General features: G+C 40.8%; 1 long non-coding RNA gene and 2 other non-coding genes across 3 annotated transcripts in view; 1 reads left to right on the forward strand and 2 right to left on the reverse strand.

The window, feature by feature from the left end:
* Positions 1-19,974: 19,974 nt before the first annotated feature.
* TRNAT-UGU lies at positions 19,975-20,047 on the reverse strand. The gene has a single exon. It is a non-coding gene; the product is annotated as a tRNA-Thr (tRNA).
* A 1,683-nt stretch (positions 20,048-21,730) lies between these two features.
* TRNAF-GAA lies at positions 21,731-21,803 on the forward strand. Its single transcript has one exon. It is a non-coding gene; the product is annotated as a tRNA-Phe (tRNA).
* A 1,246-nt stretch (positions 21,804-23,049) lies between these two features.
* LOC119354746 overlaps positions 23,050-23,448 on the reverse strand; it is a 12,611-nt gene continuing 12,212 nt past the window's right edge. Inside the window, exon 3 of the long non-coding RNA XR_005171195.1 lies at positions 23,050-23,431. This is a non-coding gene — a long non-coding RNA (uncharacterized LOC119354746). The remainder of the gene's footprint in view (positions 23,432-23,448) is intronic.

The following is a 23,448-nucleotide window of genomic DNA, read 5'->3' on the forward strand; positions in this document are numbered from 1 at the left end:
GATCTAAGCTTTCATAATCCACTTGCTCGTCAAATGTTTATGCTTCACAATTCTCTTTGTGAAGCCTATCCCCCTAACTGCACTGTAGGGTACGACACCAGCTGCTTCAGAGTGGATTATTGATAGTGGGTGTACTAATCACATGACTGGCAAGCGAAGTCTTCTCATGGACTCAACCTTACGTCCATCTGACAAAAGTCACATCACATTTGCTGACACTGGTAAAAGCAAGGTAATGGGTCTAAGTAGAGTTGCAATCTCAAGGGATCAACACATGGATAAAGTCATGCTTGTTGAATCCCTTGGTTTCAACTTAATGTCTGTCTCAATGCTTTGTGATTTAAACATGATTGTGATGTTTGGAAAATATTGTTGCCTTGTTCTAATGGAATCTGACAAGTCTCTAGTCTTTGAAGGGTATCAGAAAGATGATTTGTACGTGGTAGATTTCTCAGCAGGACCACAACTTGTCGTATGTCTTCTAGCAAAAGCTTCTAAATGCTGGCTCTGGCATCGGAGGCTAGGGCATGCTGGCATGAGGAACCTGCACACCCTTGCAAAGAAGAAGCATGTCATAGGCACCGAGGGCGTCAAGTTCAAGAAGGATCACTTATGTGGTGCCTGTGAAGCAGGAAAGATGACGAGGGCCAAGCATCCCTCGAAGACAATCATGACAACGACTCAACCCTTCGAACTGCTCCACATGGACCTTTTCGGTCCCACTCATTACTCAACTCTTACTACTACTACTTGTCTCTATGGCTTTGTCATTGTTGATGATTATTCAAGATATACTTGGGTGCATATAATCCTCTACAAGACTGAAGTGCAGGATGTCTTCAGACGCTTTGCCAATCGAGCCATGAACAACTATGGCGTCAAGATCAAGCACATTAGAAGTGACAATGCCACTGAATTCAAGAACACTGGCCTAGACACTTATCTTGATACTTTGGGCATCACACATGAATTCTCAGCTCCGTACACGCTGCAGCAGAATGGCGTCATGGAACGCAAGAACATAACACTTATTGAGATGGCCCGGACGATGCTTGATGAATACAAGACTCCAAGAAAGTTTTGGCCTGAAGCCATTGATACTGCATGCCATATCATCAACCGTGTTTATCTTCACAAGCTTCTGAACAATACATCCTATGAGCTCCTTACTGGCAAGAAGCCAAATGTTAGTTACTTCAGAGTATTTGGCGCTAGGTGCTGGATCAAGGATCCACATCACACTTCAAAATTTGCACTGAAAGCACACGAAGGTTTTATGCTTGGATATGGAAAGGATTCACACTCCTACAGATTCTTCAACCTCTTTCACTATAAAGTGGTTGAAACTGTGGATGTGCGGTTCGATGAGACTAACGTCTCGCAAAGAGAGCACCTGCCAAATGTGCTAGATGAAGTTCCATCCAGTGAATCAATCAAACTTATGAGAACTGGAGAAATCATACCATCTGAAGCTCAGCCCGAAGAGGAACTTATCATCTCTGCACCTGATCATCCTGAAGACAATGCTCAGCCTGAAGACAATCCTTCTAACGATGACAATGATCAGCAAGAGCAAAATCTCCGTCCTGTCCATCCTCGTGTTGCAAATGAAGTACAGATTGAAAGGATAATTGATAGCATCAATGCACCAGGTCCACTCACTCGTTCAAGGGCAACACAGCTAGCTAACTTCTATGGGAACTTCACATTCGTCTCAATATCTGAACCCAAGAAAGTTGATGAAGCCTTCATGGAACCTAAATGGATTCAAGCCATGCAAGAAGAGCTCTAGCAGTTTGAGCTGAATAATGTTTGGGAACTGGTTAAGCGTCCTGATCCTCGTAAGCACAATATAATAGGCACTAAATGGATATATCACAACAAGCAAGATGAGCATGGTCAAGTTGTTAGAAACAAAGCTCGTCTCGTTACTCAAGGATACACTCAGGTTGAAGGCATTGACTTCGATGAAACATTTGCTCCTGTGGCTAGGCTTGAAGCCATACGCATACTGCTGGCCTATGCAAATCATCATACCATTCTTCTGTATCAAATGGATGTGAAGAGCGCTTTTCTCAATGGCAAGATTGAAGAAGAAGTGTACGTTGCACAACCACCTGGCTTTGAAGATCCAAAACATCCTGACATGGTGTACAAGCTCAACAAGGCACTGTATGGCCTTAAACAAGCCCCTCGGGCTTGGTATGACACACTCAAAGACTTCCTGAAGAGCAAAGGCTTCAAACCTGGATCTCTCGATCCCACTCTCTTCACGAAGACATATGATGGTGAACTATTTGTGTGCCAAATATATGTGGATGACATTATCTTCGGCTGCACTAATCAGAAATACAGTGAAGAGTTTGGATATATGATGCAAGAGCAATATCAGATGTCCATGATGGGTGAGCTGAAGTTCTTCCTTGGTCTTCAAATACGTCAGCAATGCAATGACATCTTTATATCCCAAGAGAAATACCTCAAAGATTGCCTGAACAAGTTTGGAATGCAAGACTGCAAAGGCTACACGACGCCAATGCCATCCAAACACCATCTGGGTCCCGATGACAATGGTAAAGAGTTTGATCAAAAGGTATATCGCTCCATGATTGGTTCCTTGCTTTATGTATGTGCATCTAGGCCAGATATCATGCTTAGTGTTTGCATGTGTGCCCGGTTCAAAGCGGCACCAAAGGAATCGCATCACTTAGCTGTGAAGCGAATTCTCAGATATTTGCCTCACACCCCAACACTAGGATTATGGTATCCAAAGGGCTCAGAGTTTGATCTAGTTGGATTCTTGGATGCTGATTATGCTGGTGACAAGGTGGATCGCAAGTCTACATCAGGCACATGTCATTTTCTGGGACGATCACTTGTATGTTGGTCTTCAAAGAAGCAGAACTGTGTATCTCTCTCCACTGCTGAATCTAAATACATTGCTGCTGGATCTTTCCGCGCTCAGCTTCTATGGATGAAGGAAACACTCAAAGACTATGGCATTCATCTGAAGCAAGTGCCACTCTACTGCGACAACGAAAGCGCCATCAAGATTGCCAACAACCCAGTTCAGCACTCGAAGACAAAGCACATTGAAATTCGTCATAACTTTCTCAGAGATCATGTTATGAAGGAAGATATTGATATCATTCACGTCAACACTGAAGAGCAATTAGTAGATATCTTCACCAAGCCCTTGGATGAGAAGAGGTTTTGCAAGTTACGGTGTGAGCTAAATATCTTGGAATCCTCAAATGTCCTGTGATCAGGCACACATCCTAACAATTAAGCATGTTGATGACTTAGATGTGCAACACACGAAGTAAAGTATATCTTCAAACAATGAAGACTTACATTCTGAGTGTGAATATATTAATGTGGAATTTGACTTCGGAGCGCCACGATAATTGTGCGCCGTGTTTGGGTCTAATATTTCCTATACGGTGGGTAATGCCACCACCAACATTTTCCCTTTGAAGTGTCTATCTCATGGCGTTACATTTGCAAAGTCTTTGCATTTTGTTTGTCTTCAATGATTAAGAGTTCTCCTGTTTATCTTCAACTTACTGATTTGGTTTCTGTCCTCTACAGCATTCACTTATAGCTATGGATTTTCGATGAATCTTTCGAACTAAGTGAATGTGATCGGACCCTAACCCCTCTATGCTTCTTTCCTAAGTTTATCTATCCAAATCATATGCATTCTATTGACACTGTCAAAATGTCTTCTCTGCATCCTTGTCAGCAGAAGACACAGAGACAAACATTAATTCGTTTTCAATGCTAAATCCTTTCACCTGAAACCCAGAGAAGTGGGAACGACCACCCGCCAATCCAGGCATGCGTGGGAACATGGAACAACCTCCGATGTGTTGCATGATAGCCACATGTCCTTCAGATGTGAATCGCCAGGGGCACCTGTGTAATAACACTGTGCCATCCCTATCCCTATATATACAGACCTCACCATAGTCATTATCCTTTCTTCCACTCTCGCACAAACCCTAGTGCCACCACTAGCCCTCGACGACGCCAACGACGAAGCGCTTCGCTGCTGCGACCTCACCGACACTGTCTTCACACCGACCGCGGACATCGTCTTCTCCGCCGTCGCCGTAGGTGTCCTCTATCGCCAAGTTAGGGCACGGAAGATTCGAACTTCTCGGCCTCCTCTTCCACTCCGTCTAGCAGTTCTTCGTGTGGTAAATAAAACCTCCTTTTTACGGCCCCTTTGATCCTATAGATTCATCATTTTCTACCACAAGCAGTTTCTATTCACACAAGTTGAATCTATTTCATACTGCATCTCATAATATGCCTAGTATGTTCACTTATGCTTCACAAAGTAGTTAGATTCTTCACTTGTACTTATTCGTGGATTCGTACAAATCTGGAACCAACTCTCTATCTATGAGTGAATATCTTTGCACTATGAGGTCAATGTCTTCTAAACTGACTTATCTTCAAAATCTTCTGAGAATGCATATGACCTCTTCCCCTTCCCTTGCACCTTAATGCTGTCATAGGTACATGTCTGTGGGAGAATCCCTTGGTTCTCATAGTCTGTATTCATTTGCAGAATTCTTACAGCATCATATAAATTCTCCTGAAGCCAGTTCTTGTCTAACCAGTAGACGGAAGACTTTGACAGCTTTGAAGCCTTTCAGTTTAAACTTCATGGCACCAGAGAAATCTGCAAGAAAGGGTGGCAGACAGCGTCGTGGCAACACCTCAAGAGATTTGCCTCCTGACCTCTATGAGCTGTACAAGACATATCCAGAGGAGGACTACAATCAGCGAAAAACCCGAATCCAATGGATTCGAAGATATTGGGCAGAACAATGGTTCAAGTATAGGTTCGTGACCCAGGAGTATGTTGAGAAGAATGCCATCAAACGACCATGGGGAGACATTCTATACAGAAATCTTCAACCCAGGTCCAGAGCTGAAGCCATTGAACAAGGCTTCTATCCTTGCATGGTCCATGGACCACAGCCTGCAGATGCAGACCCATCTTCATTATTGTGGTGCCGCGATGATAATCTGTTCAAGCGCAACTTCCAATTTGCCAAGAATTCGTCCAAAGAAAATATCATTGAGCTCACGGGCCTGCCCACTCCTGGTGAATACTATGAACCAAGTTGTCAACAACACCAAAATGCCTTGGAAAGCATCTTTTAGAAGCCAGAACCCAACATGAGTCAAATGCTGAGCATGATGAAGCCTCTGCCTCACGACGCTGAATACCCATCTGAGTTCTTTGTTGAAGACCTAGAGTACCTGCCTCGCTCCATTTACCATATCATCAGGAAGACTCTATGGCCTATCAAAGGCCATTCATCTGCAGCGAAGCTTGAAGGAGCAATGAAGACTTTGGTTTTCTATATCTTCAATGGCATCAGCTTCAATGCTCAAGACTTCTTCATCAAGCAGTTGGCTGCATCTGGCTCCGACATCTTTGGGTTGAAATTCTATGCTCCATGGGTCATGCGTCTTATCAAGCGTCACTCCGCCTTCAACTATCAGCCGTCTGCGCGCAATCATCTCATATTCTTGCCAGAGGTTGATCTGTCAGTTGAAGCTATTTACCCAAAGCCGGCTAAGGATCCCCTTTATCTTCACAATGTTGATCACCAAAGCTTCACCCAGCCTATTGATGGAGTTCTAGCAGTTTCTCATGTTTATCCTCTTGCTGGTAACACACGTGCCCCTCGTGCTCAGACTGATGCCACCGGTAGCACCATTGCGCAAAGGCCTCGAAGACGGTCTCGTGTCCTAAATGACCGAGAGCTTCTCGTCGTGCTGCATCAGAAACAGGACAAACATCACGACTGGCTTAAGCGTCAGATGCAAAGCCTCTTGGTGGATGTCGACCACATTTGTAATCTTGCCACCAAGAATGTCTTTGTCACTCATGAAACCCGTCGGAGGTCGTGGAAGAGTTTGACCCTACTTAGTGCTGAAGCTGATCTGCAAGACGATGGCTTCACCGAACGGTTCAAGTTTGACTCAACTCCTCCCAGAAATGCTCACTTGTGTCGAACTCCCTCACTTGAAGACTCTGACTACTCGTCCTCAGCTGCGACCGTAAATGCCAGAGTCATCGATGACCAAGATGATGCAACTTCACCTCCTCCAACTTCAGCGCGTGTCGAGACTGCACCAAGTTCCTTTGCACCACCGGATCTCAACAACGACCCTGCTTCCTCGCGTGCTCCTCATGGGAACGAGTAGGTGCTCTATGTCTTCAAACCTTTTTAGTCCTCACTGACAAAAGGGGGAGAAGCATATGAGTTGATAGTCTTCAAGCGGGTCAATACGGGTGGTTGCTTTATTTTTTGCTACTTTTGCCAAGTGTTTACAACTCTCATTTTCAATACATTTGGTTCTTTGAGTTGTAACACTTAAACTCGATGGTCATCTGCTACTTATTTGCTATTCAGTGATGCGATGATAAATCCTGCATGTGCGATGATAAATTCGGCAATTAGATCATTTTGCAGGCGTCCATTTTTCATTATGCATGTCATTATCTTTGTTAAAACATATCTTGCATGATGAATTGTCATCATAGGCTGAAGAGGATCTCCACAAGTACAACCTGCCATGTGCATTTGCATTCCAAAAGCAAATTACTAATATGCACATCTTCAGGGGGATCCCTTGCAACTTATGAAGACAATACCCTATCCTTTACAATTTCACATATTTTATACCCCGTTAAAGACTTCAACTAGTTTGTCATCAATCACCAAAAAGGGGGAGATTGTAAGTGGATCTAGTGCCACCCCTAGTTGGTTTTGGAGTATTGACGACAAACCTGGTTGAGGGACTAATGTGTTTGTGAGAATTGCAGGATAACACAGGTAGAAGTCCCTCATTGATTCGGTTTTCCTACCGGAGATGACCCCTAAAAATGTATGAAGACATTGAAATCAAAGGTGGGATGTGAAGACATTCACATTGAAGACTATGACAAGAGAAGACAACGTGTGAAGACTATGGAGCGCGAAGACTTAGTTGTTTCGTCGTTATTTTTCTTCTTTGTTGAGTCATAAGAACCACCGTACTGTTAAGTGGGGTCCAAGTGAACCAGTTAGAATGACAGAAGTGATGCTTAACCAAAATCCTATGTCTTCGAGCAAAGATAATGAGAGCAAATCTTATCCAGAGCTAGTTAAGTCAGCTTTGCTTGTAGCTCAAGTAAAGTTGTCGTGTGTGTTTGAAATCTGACCGTTGGAACACGTGACAGTTCCTTAGTGACCCAGGGTCATTTCGGACAAATCAGGTCGGGTTGCCTAGTGGCTATAAATAGCCCACCCCCTACAACCATAAACGGTTGGCTGCTCAGAGTTAGTGTACGACTTTTGTCGTTTGAGAGCAACCCACCTCGAAGCCTTTGAGAGAGAGAATTCCTTGCGAGGACAAAGCCCTAAACACCCAGAGCCAAAGAGTGTTAGGCATCACTGAAGTCTTCCTGTCTATGTGATCTGAAGACTTATTACACTTGAGGACTGTGAATCCTCCAGCCGGTTAGGAGTCGCGTTCTGAGCATCCAAGAGTCATTGTGGATCACCGGTGAGCGAAGTCTGTGAAGGTTTGGAAGTCTACCTTGAAGACATACCAGAGTGATTGGGCGAGGACTAGGTGTCCTTAGCTCAAGGGGAATAAGGTGAAGACGCGGTCTTTTGAGTTAAATCTCAGCCTCCCTAACCAGACGTACAGTTGTCACAGCAACTGAAACTGGTCCAACAAATCATTGTCTTCAACAAGTCACTAGTTTCATCCTTCCCATCCCTTTACGTACTGTTGGCCTTAGTGAAGTCATTGTATGATTGCATTATCTTTTGTCTTCACTGAGTGACTGCTTGTTCTGATTGGCTTCACACTATCTTCCTACCTGATCTATACTGCCTAGTTGCTATTAGTCATTGTGCTTTCACTTCATTGAATACTTGACTATGGCTTGCTTAGTGTAGTCTACCTTCCGCTGCATGGTACTAGGTTTATTTCTATCATTTGTCTTCGAAACTTCCATCTTTTGAAGACTTTCAAAAAAATCGCCTATTCACCCCCATCTAGTCGATCACTAGCACTTTCAGCTTTATTTTCCACTTTTATATTATTTTTGGTACTAACCTATTAACCAGAGGCCCAGCCCAGAATTGCTGTTTTTTTGCCTATTTCAGTGTTCCAGAGAAACAAAATATCAAATGGAGGCCAAACGGAATAAAATCTTCGGGAACGTGATTTTCTCACCGAACGTGATCCAGGAGACTTGGACCCTACTCCAAGGAGTCAAAGAGGAGGTCACGAGGGTGGGGGCCGCCCCCCTAGGGCGCGCCCCTGCCTCGTCGGCCCCTCGGTGATCCACCGACGTACTCCTTCCTCCTATATATACACACGTACCCCCAAACGATCAGAACAGGAGCCAAAAACCTAATTCCACTGCCGCAACTTTCTGTATCCATGAGATCCCATCTTGGGGCCTGTTCTAGAGCTCCGACGGAAGAGGGCCATCATTACGGAGGGCTTCTACATCATCCTAGTCCCTCCGATGAAGTGTGAGTAGTTTACCTCAGACCTTCGGGTCCATAGTTAGTAGCTAGATGGCTTCTTCTCTCTCTTTGAATCTCAATATAAAGTTCTCCCCCTCTCTTGTGGAGACCTATTCGATGTAATCTTCTTTTTGTGGTGTGTTTGTTGAGACCGATGAATTGTGGGTTTATGATCAAGTCTATCTATGAATAATATTTGAATCTTCTCTGAATTCTTTTATGTATGATTGGTTACCTTTGCAAGTCTCTTCGAATTATCCGTTTGGTTTGGCCAACTAGATTGGTAGTTCTTGCCATGGGAGAAGTGCTTAGCTTTGGGTTCGATCTTGCGGTGTCCTTTCCCAGTGACAGAAGGGGCAGCAAGGCACGTATTGCATCGTTGCCATCGAGGATAACAAGATAGGGTTTATTTCATATTGCATGAATTTATCTCTCTACATCATGTCATCTTGCTTAAGGCGTTACTCTATTTTTAACTTAATACTCTAGATGCATGCTGGATAGCGGTCAATGAGTGGAGTAATAGTAGTAGATGCAGAATCGTTTCGGTCTACTTGTCACGGACGTGATGCCTGTATACATGATCATGCCTAGATATTCTCATAACTATGCTCAATTCTGTCAATTGCTCAATAGTAATTTGTTCACCCACCGTAGAATACTTATGCTCTTGAGAGAAGCCACTAGTGAAACCTATGGCCCCCGGGTCTATTCTCATCATATCAATCTCCATCACTTTAATCTTGCTTTGCTTTTTTACTTTGCCTTTACTTTCTACTTTGCATCTTTATTCGAAAAGTACCAAAAATATTATATCTATCAGATCTCACTCTCGTAAGTGACCGTGAAGGGATTGACAACCCCTAATCGCGTTGGTTCGAGTAGCTCTCGTTTTGTGCAGGTACGAAGGACTTGAGCGTGGCCTCCTACTGGATTGATACCTTGGTTCTCAAAAACTGAGGGAAATACTTACGCTACTCTGCTGCATCATCCCTTCCTCTTCGAGGAAAACCAATGCAAGCTCAAGATGTAGCAAGAAGGATTTCTCGCGCCGTTGCCGGGGAGTCTACGCAAAAAGTCAACATACCAAGTACCCATCACAATCCCTATCTCTCGCATTACATTATTTTACATTTGCCTCTCGTTTCCCTCTCCCCCCACTTCACCCTTGCTGTTTTATTTGCCCTCTCTCTCTCTATCCTCCCTCTCTATTTGCCTCTTTTGACCGTTTGCTCTTGTTTGCTCGTGTGCTAGTTTTCTTGTTTGTCGCGATGGTTCAAGATACTACCAAATTGTGTGACTTCACCAATACCAATAATAATGATTTCCTTAGCACTCCGATTGCTCCTCTTGCTAATACTGAATCTTGTGAAATCAATGCTGCTTTGTTGAATCTTGTTATGAAAGATCAATTCGCCGGCCTTCCTAGTGAAGATGCCGCTACTCATCTGAATAGCTTCATTGATTTATGTGATATGCAAAAGAAAAAAGATATCGATAATGATGTTGTTAAATTGAAGCTATTTCCTTTTTCGCTTAGAGATCATGCTAAAGCTTGGTTTTCATCTTTGCATAAGAATAGTATTGATTCTTGGAACAAGTGCAAAGATGCTTTTATCTCTAAGTATTTCCCTCCCGCTAAGATCATCTCTCTTAGAAACGATATTATGAATTTTAAGCAACTTGATCATGAACATGTTGCACAAGCTTGGGAGAGAATGAAATTAATGATATGTAATTGCCCTACTCATGGTTTGAGTTTGTGGATGATCATACAAAATTTTTATACCGGATTGAATTTTGCTTCTAGAAATCTTTTAGATTCGGCCGCGAGAGGCACTTTTATGGAAAACACTTTAGGAGATGCTACTAAACTCCTAGATAATATTATGGTTAATTATTCTCAATGGCATACTGAAAGATCTTCTAATAAAAAAGTGCATGCGATAGAAGAAATCAATGTTTTGAGTGGAAAGACGGATGAACTTATGAAATTATTTGCTACTAAGAGTGTTTCTTCTGATCCTAATGATATGCCTTTGTCTACTTTGATTGAGAATAACAATGCATCTATCGATGTGAATTTTGTTGGTAGGAATAATTTTGGTAACAACACTTGTAGAGGGAATTTTAATCCTAGGCCTTATCCTAGTAATCCTTCTAATAATTATGGGAATTCCTACAACAACTCTTATGGAAATTATAATAATATGCCCTCTGAATTTGAGAATAGTGTTAAAGAGTTTATGAATTCACAAAAGAATTTTAATGCTTTGCTTGAAGAGAAATTGCTTAAAGTTGATGATTTGGCTAGAAACGTTGATAGAATTTCTCTTGAGATTGATTCTTTAAAGATTAGATCTATTCCTCCTAAGGATGATATCAATGAGTCTCTTAAATCCATGAGAATTTCCATTGATGAGTGCAAGGAAAGAACCGCTAGGATGCGTGCTTCCAAAGATGCCTTTATTAAAGCGTGTTCTTCCAATTCCTATGAAAATCAAGATGAAGATCTAAAAGTTATTGATGTGTCCCCTATTAAATCTTTATTTTGCAAGATAAATCTTGATGAAACTGAATATGATCTTCCTTTACCTAGAAGGCGTTCTAAAAATTCGGAGTATTTAGATCTTAATGATGAAATTGATGAAAGTGGGATTGAAAGAAATAAAGCTCTAGATGTTGCTGAACCCACTATATTGGATTTCAAGGAATTTAATTATGAAAGTTGCTCTTTAATTGATTGTATTTCCTTGTTGCAATCCGTGCTAAATTCTCCACATGCTTATAGTCAAAATAAAGCCTTCACCAAACATATTGTTGATGCCTTGATGCAATCTTATGAAGAAAAACTTGAGTTGAAAGTTTCTATCCCTAGAAAACTCTATGATGAGTAGGAACCAACTATTAAAATTAAAATTAAAGATGATGAGTTTTATGCTTTGTGTGATTTGGGTGCTAGTGTCTCCACTATTCCCAAAACTTTGTGTGATTTGCTAGATTTCCTCAATTTTGATGATTGCTCTCTAAACTTGCATCTCGCGGATTCTACTATTAAGAAACCTATGGGAAGGATTAATGATGTTCTTATTGTTGCAAATAGGAATTATGTGCCCGTAGATTTCATTGTTCTTGATATAGATTGCAATCCTTCTTGCCCTATTATTCTTGGTAGACCTTTCCTTAGAACAGTTGGTGCGATTATTGATATGAAGGAAGGGAATATTAGATTTCAATTTCCGTTAAAAAAGGGCATGGAACACTTTCCAAGAAAGAAAATAAAATTACCATATGAAACTATCATGAGAGCCACTTATGGATTGCCTACCAAAGATGGCAATACTTAGATCTATCCTCGCTTTTATGCCTTGCTAGGGGCGTTAAACGATAGCGCTTGTTGGGAGGCAACCCAATTTTATTTTTATTCCTTGCTTTTTGCTCCTGATTAGTAATAAATAAATTATTTAGCCTCTGTTTTGGTTGTGTTTTTTGTGTTTAATTAGTGTTTGTGCCAAGTAGAACCGTTGGGAAGACTTGGGGAAAGTCTTGTTGAACTTGCTGTAAAAAACAGAAACTTTAGCGCTCACGAGAACTGCTTTCATTTTTATTTGAAGAGTGATATTTAGTTAATTCTTTTTGCAGATGATTAATAGATAAATTAGTCACGTCCAGAAAGTTATTTTAGAATTTTTGGGGTTCCAGATCTTTCGCTAGCTACAAATTACTACAGACTGTTCTGTTTTTGACAGATTCTGTTTTTCGTGTGTTGTATACTTATTTTGATGAATCTATGGCTAGTAAAATAGTTTATAATCCATAGAGAAGTTGGAATAAAGTAGGTTTAACACCAATATAAATAAAGAATGAGTTCATTACAGTACCTTGAAGTGGTCTTTTGTTTTCTTTCGCTAACAGAGCTCACGAGTTTTCTATTTTGAGTTTTGTGTTGTGAAGTTTTCAAGTTTTGGGTGAATTCTTTTGATGGATTATGGAACAAGGAGTGGCAAGAGCCTAATCTTGGGGATGCCCATGGCACCCCCAAGATAATCCAAGGACACCAAGAAGTCAAAGCTTGGGTATGCCCCGGGAGGCATCCCCTCTTTCGTCCACTTCCATCGGTAATTTACTTGGAGCTATATTTTTATTCACCAACATGATATGTGTTTTGCTTGGACCGTCCTGTATTATTTGTGTCTTTGTGTCTTAGTATGCCACAATCATCCTTGCTGTACACACATTTTGAGAGAGCCATAAATGAATTAAAATTTGATAGAATACTCTATGTGCTTCACTTATATCTTTTGAGCTAAGTAGTTTTGCTCTATGTGCTTCACTTATATCTTTTGAGCGTTATAATTTTGCTCTATGTGCTTCACTTAGATCTTTTAGAGCACAGTGGTGGATTTGTTTTAAAGAAACTATTTATCTCTCATGCTTCACTTAAATTATTTTGAGAGTCTCTTAATAGCATGGTAATTTTCTTAATAATAATATGCTTGGTGTTCAAGATTTGTGAAACTTTCTTTTGAGTGTGTTGAATACTAAGAAAAGATTGAAGCTTGATAATTGTTTTGAGATATGGAGGTGATAATATTAAAGTCATGCTAGTTGAGTAGTTGTGAATTTAAAGAATACTTGTGTTAAAGTTTGTGATTCCCGTAGCATGCACGTATGGTGAACCGTTATGTGATGAAGTCGGAGCATGATTTATTTATTGATTGTCTTCCTTATGAGTGGCGGTCGGGGACGAGTGATGGTCTTTTCCAACCAATTTATCCCCCTAGGAGCATCCGCGTAATACTTTGCTTTGATAACTTCTAGATTTTTGCAATAAGTATATGAGTTCTTTATGACTAATGTTGAGTCCATGGATTATACGCACTCTCACCCTTCCACCTTTGCTAGCCTCTCTAATACCGCGCACCTTTCGCCGGTATCATACACCTACCATATACCTTCCTCAAAACAGCCACCATACCTACCTATCATGGCATTTCCATAGCCATTCCTAGATATATTGCCATGCAACTTTCCACCGTTCCGTTCATGACACATTCCATCATTGTCATATTGCATATCCCGGTACACTGCCGGATGCATTCACATAGAGTCATATTTTGTTCTAAGTATCGAGTTGTAATTGTTGAGTTGTAAGAAAAATAAAAGTGTGATGATCATCATTATTAGAGCATTGTCCTAGTTAGGAAAGGATGATGGAGACTATGATTCCCCCATAAGTCGGGATGAGACTCCAGACGAAAAATAAATAAAAGAGGCCAAATAAGCCCAAATAAAAAGAAAGAAAAGAGGCCATAAAAAATAAAAAAGAGAAAAGGCCCAAATGAAAAATATATAAAAATGAGAGAAAAAGAGAGAAGGGACAACATCATCACGGAGGGCTTCTACATCATCCTAGCCCCTCCGATGAAGTGTGAGTAGTTTACCTCAGACCTTCGGGTCCATAGTTAGTAGCTAGATGGCTTCTTCTCTCTCTTTGAATCTCAATACAAAGTTCTCTCCCTCTCTTGTGGAGATCTATTCGATGTAATCTTCTTTTTGCGGTGTGTTTGTTGAGACCGATGAATTGTGGGTTTATGATCAAGTCTATCTATGAATAATATTTGAATCTTCTCTGAATTCTTTTATGTATGATTGGTTATCTTTGCAAGTCTCTTCGAATTATACGTTTGGTTTGGCCAACTAGATTGGTAGTTCTTGCCATGGGAGAAGTGCTTAGCTTTGGGTTCGATCTTGCGGTGTCCTTTCCCAGTGACAGAAGGGGCAGCAAGGCATGTATTGCATCATTGCCATCGAGGATAACAAGATGGGGTTTATTTCATATTGCATGAATTTATCTCTCTACATCATGTCATCTTGCTTAAGGCGTTACTCTGTTTTTAACTTAATACTCTAGATGCATGCTGGATAGCGGTCAATGAGTGGAGTAATAGTAGTAGATGCAGAATCGTTTCGGTCTACTTGTCATGGGCGTGATGCCTATATACACGATCGTGCCTAGATATTCTCATAACTATGCTCAATTCTGTCAATTGCTCAATAGTAATTTGTTCACCCACCGTAGAATACTTATGCTCTTGAGAGAAGCCACTAGTGAAACCTATGGCCCCCGGGTCTATTCTCATCATATCAATCTCCATCACTTTAATCTTGCTTTGCTTTTTTACTTTGCCTTTACTTTCTACTTTGCATCTTTATACCAAAAATACAAAAAATATTATATCTATCAGATCTCACTCTCGTAAGTGACCGTGAAGGGATTGACAACCCCTAATCGCGTTGGTTGCGAGTAGCTCTCGTTTTGTGCAGGTACGAAGGACTTGAGCGTGGCCTCCTACTGGATTGATACCTTGGTTCTCAAAAACTGAGGGAAATACTTACGCTACTCTGCTGCATCATCTCTTCCTCTTCGGGGAAAACCAACGCAAGCTCAAGATGTAGCAAGAAGGATTTCTCGCGCCGTTGCCGGGGAGTCTACGCAAAAAGTCAACATACCAAGTACCCATCACAATCCCTATCTCTCACATTACATTATTTTCCATTTTCCTCTCGTTTCCCTCTCCCCCCACTTCACCCGTGCTGTTTTATTCGCCCTCTCTCTCTATCCTCCCTCTCTATTTGCCTCTTTTGACCGTTTGCTCTTGTTTGCTCGTGTGCTAGTTTGCTTGTTTGTCGCGATGGCTCAAGATACTACCAAATTGTGTGACTTCACCAATACCAATAATAATGATTTCCTTAGCACTCCGATTGCTCCTCTTGCTAATACTGAATCTTGTGAAATCAATGCTGCTTTGTTGAATCTTTATAACAAAAATACCAAAAATATTATATCTGTCAGATCTCACTCTCGTAAGTTACCGTGAAGGGATTGACAACCCCTAATCGCGCTGGTTGCGAGTAGCTATCGTTTTGTGCAGGTACGAGGGACTTGAGGGTGGCCTCCTACTGGATTGATACCTTGGTTCTCAAAAACTGAGGGAAATACTTATGCTACTCTGCTGCATCATCCCTTCCTCTTCGGGGAAAACCAACGCAAGCTCAAGACATAGCATACGTCTCCAACGTATCTATAATTTTTGATTGCACCATGCTATATTATCTTATGTTTTGGATGTTTATGGGCTTTATTATACACTTTTATATTATTTTTGGGACTAACCTATTAACCCAGAGCCCAGTGCCAGTTTCTGTTTTTTCCTTGTTTTAGAGTATCGCAGAAAAGGAAAATTAAACGGAGTCCAATTGACCTGAAACTTCACGGAACATATTTTTGGATGGAAAGCAACACGGGAGACTTGGAGTCCACGTAAGAGAAGCAACGAGGAAGCCACGGGGCAGGGGGCGCGCCCACCCCCCTGGGCACGCCCTCCACCCTCGTGGTCCCCTCATGGCTCCCCTGACGTACTTCTTCCGCCTATATATCTCCATATACCCTAAAACTATCAGGGAGCACAATAGATCGGGAGTTCCATCGCCAGAAGCCTTCGTAGCCACCGAAAACCAATCTAGACCCGTTCGGGCGCCCTGTCGGAGGGGGCAATCCCTCTCCGGTGGCCATCTTCATCATCTCGGTGCTCTCCATGACGAGGAGGGAGTAGTTCTCCCTCGGGGCTGAGGGTATGTACCAGTAGCTATGTGTTTGATCTCTCTCTCTCTCTCTCTCTCTCTCTCTCTCTCTCTCGTGTTCTTGAGGTGGTATGATCTTGATGTATCGTGAGCTTTGCTATTATATTTGGATCCTATGATGTTTCTCCCCATCTACTCTCTTGTAATGGATTGAGTTTCCCCTTTGAAGTTATCTTATCGGATTGAGTCTTTAAAGATTTGAGAACACTTGATGTATGTCTTGCTGTGCGTATCTGTGGTGACAATGCGATATCACGTGATTCACTTGATGTATGTTTTGGTGATCAACTTGCGGGTTCCGCCCATGAACCTATGCATAGGGGTTGGCACACATTTTCGTCGTGATTCTCCGATAAAAACTTTGTGTAACGCCCTCGATGCGGCTATATCTCCCACGTGTCGTAGCACGACTTTGAGGAATAACCGCATTGAAAGCAATGTCGCAAGTGAGGTAATCTTCACACAACCCATGTAATACATAAGGGAAAGAGATACATAGATGGCTTACAATCGCCACTTCACATAATACATGAATAAAGCACTACAACATCCAAATACAATCAAGGTCCGACTACGGAACCAAAATAAAAGAAGAACCTCAAATGCGACAAGGTCCCCGATCGACCCCAACTGGGCTCCACTACTGATCAACTAGCACGAAACGACACAAAGGACAAGATCTTCATCGAGCTCCTCCTTGAGCTTGGTTGCGTCATCTGCACGGGCTCATCGGCACCTGCAAGCTGGTTTTGGAAGTATCTGTGAGTCACTGGGATTCAGCAATCTCGCACCCTCGCGATCAAGACTATTTAAGCTTATGGGTAAGGTAAAGGTATGAGGTGGAGCTGCAGCAAGCGACTAGCATATAAGATGGCTAACATACGCAAATGAGAGCGAGAAGAGAAGGTAAAGCACAATCGATAAAAGTATGATCAAGAAGTGATCCTAGAACAACCTACGTCAAGCATAACTCCAACACCGTGTTCACTTCCCGGACTCCGCCGGAAAGAGACCATCATGGTTACACACGCGGTTGATGCATTTTAATTAAAGTCAACTTCAGGTTTTCTACAACCGGACGTTAACAAATTCCCATCTGCCCATAACTGCGGGCACGGCTTTCGAAAGTTCAAATCCCTGCAGGGGTGTCCCAACTTAGCCCATCACAAGCTCTCATGGTTAATGAAGGATATTCCTTCTAGCGGGAAGACCCGATCAGACTCGAAATCCCGGTTACAGGACATCCTCGACAATGGTAACACAAGTCCAGCAAGACCACCCGCTGTGCCGACAAATCCCGATAGGAGCTGCACATATCTCGTTCTCAGGGCACACCGGAAAAGCTAAGCGTACGGGAGCCAACGTAACCCAAGTTGCCAAGGGACGGCCCCGCATGGTGCTCTGGGTTGGACCAACACTTAGACAAGCATTGGCCTGGGGGTTTAAAATAAAGATGACCCTCGGGATGTGCGACTCCCAAGGGAAAAAGGCTAGGTGGCAAATGGTAAAACCAAGGTTGGGCCTTGCTGGAGGAGTTTTATTCAAGGTGAACTGTCAAGGGGTTCCCATTATAACCCAACCGCGTAAGGAACGCAAAATCCGGGAACATAACACCGATATGACGGAAACTAGGGCGGCAAGAGTGGAACAAAACACCAGGCATAAGGCCGAGCCTTCCACCCTTTACCAAGTATATAGTTGCATTAATTTAAATAAGATATATTGTGATATCCCAACAAGTAAAACATGTTCCAACAAGGAACAACATCTCCATGTTCCAACAAGGAACAAACTTCAATCTTCACCTGCAACTAACAACACTATAAGAGCGGCTGAGCAAAGCGGTAACATAGCCAAACAACGGTTTGCTAGGACAAGGTGGGTTAGAGGCTTGGTTCAACAATATGGGAGGCATGATAAGCAAGTGTTAGGTATCGCAGCATAGGCATAGCAAAAGAGCGAGCAACTAGCAAGCAAAGATAGAAGTGATTTCGAGGGTATGGTCATCTTGCCTGAAATCCCGCAAGGAAGAAGGACGGGTCCATGAAGAAGATAAACGGACGTAGACAAACGGGTCCTCACAAACGCGACGTTACCGGAACCAACCCGAAGAAGCAAACACCGGAAAGAAGCACACAACATAGTAAACAAACCACACATGAACATGGTATGATATGCGGGATGCGGTATGCGATGCATATGCATGATTTGCAAAGGAATGATTGAACCTGGCCTCAACTTGGAAATCCAAAAGTGCCACTGGAAAGGTGAGGTGATTTCGGTTGAAATCGATATAAAGATCGCCGGAATCGGATGCACGGTTTGGAAATGGCAAGCAAAACAAATATGGCACCGGTCTGCGATAAACAACAAGTAGCCATCTAAATGAAACAAGTTAAACATGCTACAACACTCAAACATGGAAACAAAATACATGGCAAGTCTCCATTCATGATGCTTGACAAAAGATGAACATTGAGCTACGACCAGTTCATCCATTAACAGGTTCAAACAATCATGGCAAAAGTGCAATTGATAAACAGGTTTCAGACTTAGTGAAATTAACACAAGCCTGGAATTTCAGATCAGGTAGCACACTTTGGAGCAAGAAAAATATATGCTACAGGAACTTAACATGGAAAAGCAAGGTATGGCATGGAGCTACTCAAAGATCTTAACAAAAGTCCCTTAGTGACCTTGAGCCAAAAGGGATCATAAAATACAATTGCAAGCATGTGAACATGGCAAAAACATAATCAGATCTCAGACTTAGTGAAAAACTGGAGCATGCAAATCAGATATCAAGTAGGCATGTTTACGAGCTCGATGCACTCACTAAAGATCAAGGCATGACAAACTAAGCATACACCCATCAAGAATACACATTATATAAGCTAGACACAGCAAGAACAACAACATGGCATGCACGGATCAACAACAACATCCTCGGCAAAATCGCTAACAAGTAGACAATCTGCCCAGATTCACGAAATAGCAAAAGTAGAGCTCGATTGACTCAAGCTAGGGTGCTCCATAATTGCAAACAAAGACATGGATGGATAGAGCACTACAAGATTAACAAAACATCCTTACTGATCATCCTCAAAAGAGGCACGGATCACTAGAAAACAACATGAACATATGGCATATTGATAAAAACAGATCAAGGACTTGGTGGAATTGCTAAGTCCCTGAAATCAGCATTAACGAATGCACTACTTTGCAAGCTTGTGTTATTCACCACACATATCACAAAAATACATGGATAGCACCTCTGGAAAGGTGGCATGGCATATAACAAAACACATGTAGAGCTCAGGGGAATATCATGCACACATTAATCATGGCAAAAATGACAAATAGCTATTTGGTGCAACATATCTGACAATTAACTCAAATAGCACTCTTCCAACCGCATTTCGGGCATCAAGATGAGCTCCAATGAAAATGATGCAATGAGATGAAATGATGTACTCTCTGAGACGAACATTTTGATATGCCACACGCCCAAAACGGAAGCATGGATGATGAGTTATGACATGATGAACATGGGCATTTGAAACTGGAAATCTCGGGGACTTAGTAGAAATTATACCCTTGCGCCCGTCTGCCGCCGCAGCTGGCCGCGCGCCTCTCGCCGCCGACACACCTTATTTATTTTATTGTTTTGTATCTAGCAAAATTGTAAGGTAAAAACATAAAAGATCCTGGATTCTCCATTTAATTCGGAAAAAAGAGATTCTTGTTCGTGGAACATCGATAGAGAAAAAAAAGCCGACTATCGGATTTGAACCGATGACCCTCGCATTACAAATGCGATGCTCTAACCTCTGAGCTAAGTGGGCTTACATAACGTAAATAGTGTAATAAATAGAAATAGGTATGGTATAGGAAATCCGTAAAATCTTAGATATTAGTTATTAATGTTAGCTATTAACTAGTTCTAAATTTGAAGTTATACTTATAAAAAAAATACTAAAACTTCTTAAAGATAAAGTTAGCTTGATATGCTTAACTATAGGATATTAAAAAATAAAATTATAGAATTTATTGGTATTTTCATTCGATCATTATAGACTTTATTATTTGTTAAGAATTTGAGGATTAATATTTCACTAAGGGGAACATAGAGTCAGAGTAAATAAAATTGCTAATTCTGATTAGAAAAAAAGAATAAATATCAAGCGTTATAGTATAATTTTGAATACTATAAAAAAGTAAGATGGGAGGTGGGGGAGATAAAAACTTTTGGATATATTGATTCGGATTGAATTGCAAATACATCAAGGATAGAATCAATTCAATTCTGAATTGCAATAAGCAAGCGAGGTCTCTCAAATAGAGTCGAACTGAACTGCTAGACTACGTTGAGTGATGAACTCAATGATTCAAAAAAAAAACTAAGAGATGGATGAAATTACACAAGGAATCATGGTCTCAAATAAGAGGGAAATGGGGATATGGCGAAATCGGTAGACGCTACGGACTTGATTGTATTGAGCCTTGGTATGGGAACCTGCTAAGTGGTAACTTCCAACTTCAGAGAAACCCTGCAATTAAAAAAGGGCAATCCTGAGCCAAATCCATGTTTTGAGAAAACAAGAGGTTCTCGAACTAGAATACAAAGGAAAAGGATAGGTGCAGAGACTCAATGGAAGCTGTTCTAACGAATCGAGTTAATTACGTTGTGTTGTTAGTGGAATTCCTTCTAGTTCTAAATTAGCGAAAGAGGGGTTTTATACCTTATACATTTAATAAACACGTATAGATACTGACATAGCAAACGATTAATCACAGAAATCATATTATATTATAATTATAATATAGGTTCTTTATCTTTTTTAAAAATGAAATTAGAAATGATAATGATTATGAAATAAAAAACTCATATCATATTTTTTTCATTATTGTGAATCCACTCCAATCGAATATTGAATAATCAAATTCTTCAATTAAAATTCAAGGTTTTCGAGATCTTTAAAAAAGTGGATTAATCGGACAAGGACAAAGAGAGAGTCCCATTCTACATGTCAATACTGACAACAATGAAATTTCTAGTAAAAGGAAAATCCGTCGACTTTATAAGTTGTGAGGGTTCAAGTCCCTCTATCCCCAAATCCTCTTTTATTCCCTAACTATACTATATTATTATTATTTATCCTCTTTTTTTTCTTTTTATCAATGCACTTTTTTTTCTTTTTATCAATGCAATGGGTTTAAGATTCATTAGCTTTCTCATTCTACTCTTTCACAAAGGAATGCGAAGAGAACTCAATGGATCTTATCCTATTCATTGAATAGATTTCTTTTTTATTACAGTATCGGCAAGAAATCTTGGTTATTCACTCTATTTTTAAGTTTTATTTAAGTAAACCATGCACAATGCATAGGACTACCCCCCCCCCCCCATTTTCAAATTTTAAATTTGAAATACTTTAATTAATTTTTAGTCCTGGTGTAAACCATTGACATAGATACAAATACTCTACTAGATACAAATACTCTACTAGAATGATGCACAAGAAAAGGTCAGGATAGCTCAGTTGGTAGAGCAGAGGACTGAAAATCCTCGTGTCACCAGTTCAAATCTGGTTCCTCGCAGAGAAAAAAAAAGATCCACCGAATAGGTATTGATCCAAATACCTCGAGATGGATTGTGATACATATTCATTAATAATATTTATTTATCAAAGTGGATAAATCTATAATATAAATATAGAGGCACTTCTTTTTCTTTTTAAAGAAGTTTTAAAATATATCTTTTCTTTATGATAAAGAAGGGGGTGAGATTCCCCTTTATTTTTTGCGTTTCTTAATTTTGTATTCCGCTATTCCGGCGAATATTTTTTTAGTCTTGCTTATCTTTATCTTATCTTATTTTCCTAGTTGTGCTAAGTAATGTGCGCGGTACAAAGTTCCTGGTAGAGAACTTCTTTGAGTCATCCTATTTTTCTGTTCATATGAAGGAAATTAATATGCGATTTTCAAAATAGGGGAATCCAAATGAAACCCTTCTTTTGCTCAGTCTATCTGGAATGCTTTTGTATAATTAGGAATTAATTATAAATAGGTATTCTGTGTCATCTAGGAAAAGAACCTAAAAATATTCCTTGACTTGAATAAAATCTAGAGTTGTGTTGTATAAGTGAGCATGAATTTCTTATCATTCAATGAGCATCTTGTATTTCATAAAAATTGGGGGTTATATAATCCTTACGTAAGGGCCAGCCTATCCAACTTTCAGGCATTAGGATACGTTTAAGGCGCGGATGATTATCATAAGAGATTCCCACCATATCATAAGATTCGTGTTCTTGAAAATCGGCACTTCTCCGAATCGAGAAGACAGACGGAATTCTAGGATTATCCTTTTGGGCAAAGACTTTTATGCAGACTTCTTCTGGATTATCTATACCATATTGTATTCTCGTAAGGTGATGCACGCTAGCTAAAGATCCACCGGGTGCTACATCATAAGAACATTGGGACCGTAAATAATCGTAACCATATACATATAAAATGACAGCAATGGAATCCCAATCCCCTGCTTTTATTTGTAAAGTCTCTATTCCTCGGTGATCAAAGCCCAAAGATCTATGAACCACCTCATGTTTGACTAGCCAATTAGATAACCAACCCTGCTGCATTGTCTTCATCTCTCCCTCTTTGTATAAATATTTCACATTTCGGATGCAAGTTTGAAAGATTGCCCTGCTTTTTTATTTTTCTACACAAAAGAGCCCCTCTCCTAATTCACTAATTTGTAGGAAGGTACTGAACCTTTGGATTTGAAAAAAGTTTCAGAAGATATATCTAATGTAGATGGTGATTGATAGAGCAATTCTTGCTCATAAGTTCCTATATGAGTACTGCGCCTAACATAAAGCTTGTGACTGGTAGTAAAACATCTATTTTTATTTTGAGATAGAGTTCGATCCTCAACTATTTCTCGCGATATCTTCTTACGAAGTTTTGTTAGGGCATCTATAACTGCCTACGGTTTAGGTGGGCAGCCCGGGAAGTAGACATCCACAGGAATTAACTTATCAACTCCCCGAACAGTACTATAGGAATCCGTACTGAACATTCCCCCTGTAATAGTACAGGCGCCCATAGCAATGACGTATTTTGGTTCAGGCATTTGCTCGTATAATCTCACTAAAGAGGGAGCCATTTTCATTGTTACCGTATCGGCTGTTAAAATTAGGTCTGCTTGCCTAGGACTTGATCTCACCTGGGCGATGGC

This window comes from Triticum dicoccoides, chromosome 2A (assembly GCF_002162155.2).
Source record: "Triticum dicoccoides isolate Atlit2015 ecotype Zavitan chromosome 2A, WEW_v2.0, whole genome shotgun sequence".
In the NCBI taxonomy this organism is placed as follows: Eukaryota; Viridiplantae; Streptophyta; class Magnoliopsida; order Poales; family Poaceae; genus Triticum; species Triticum dicoccoides.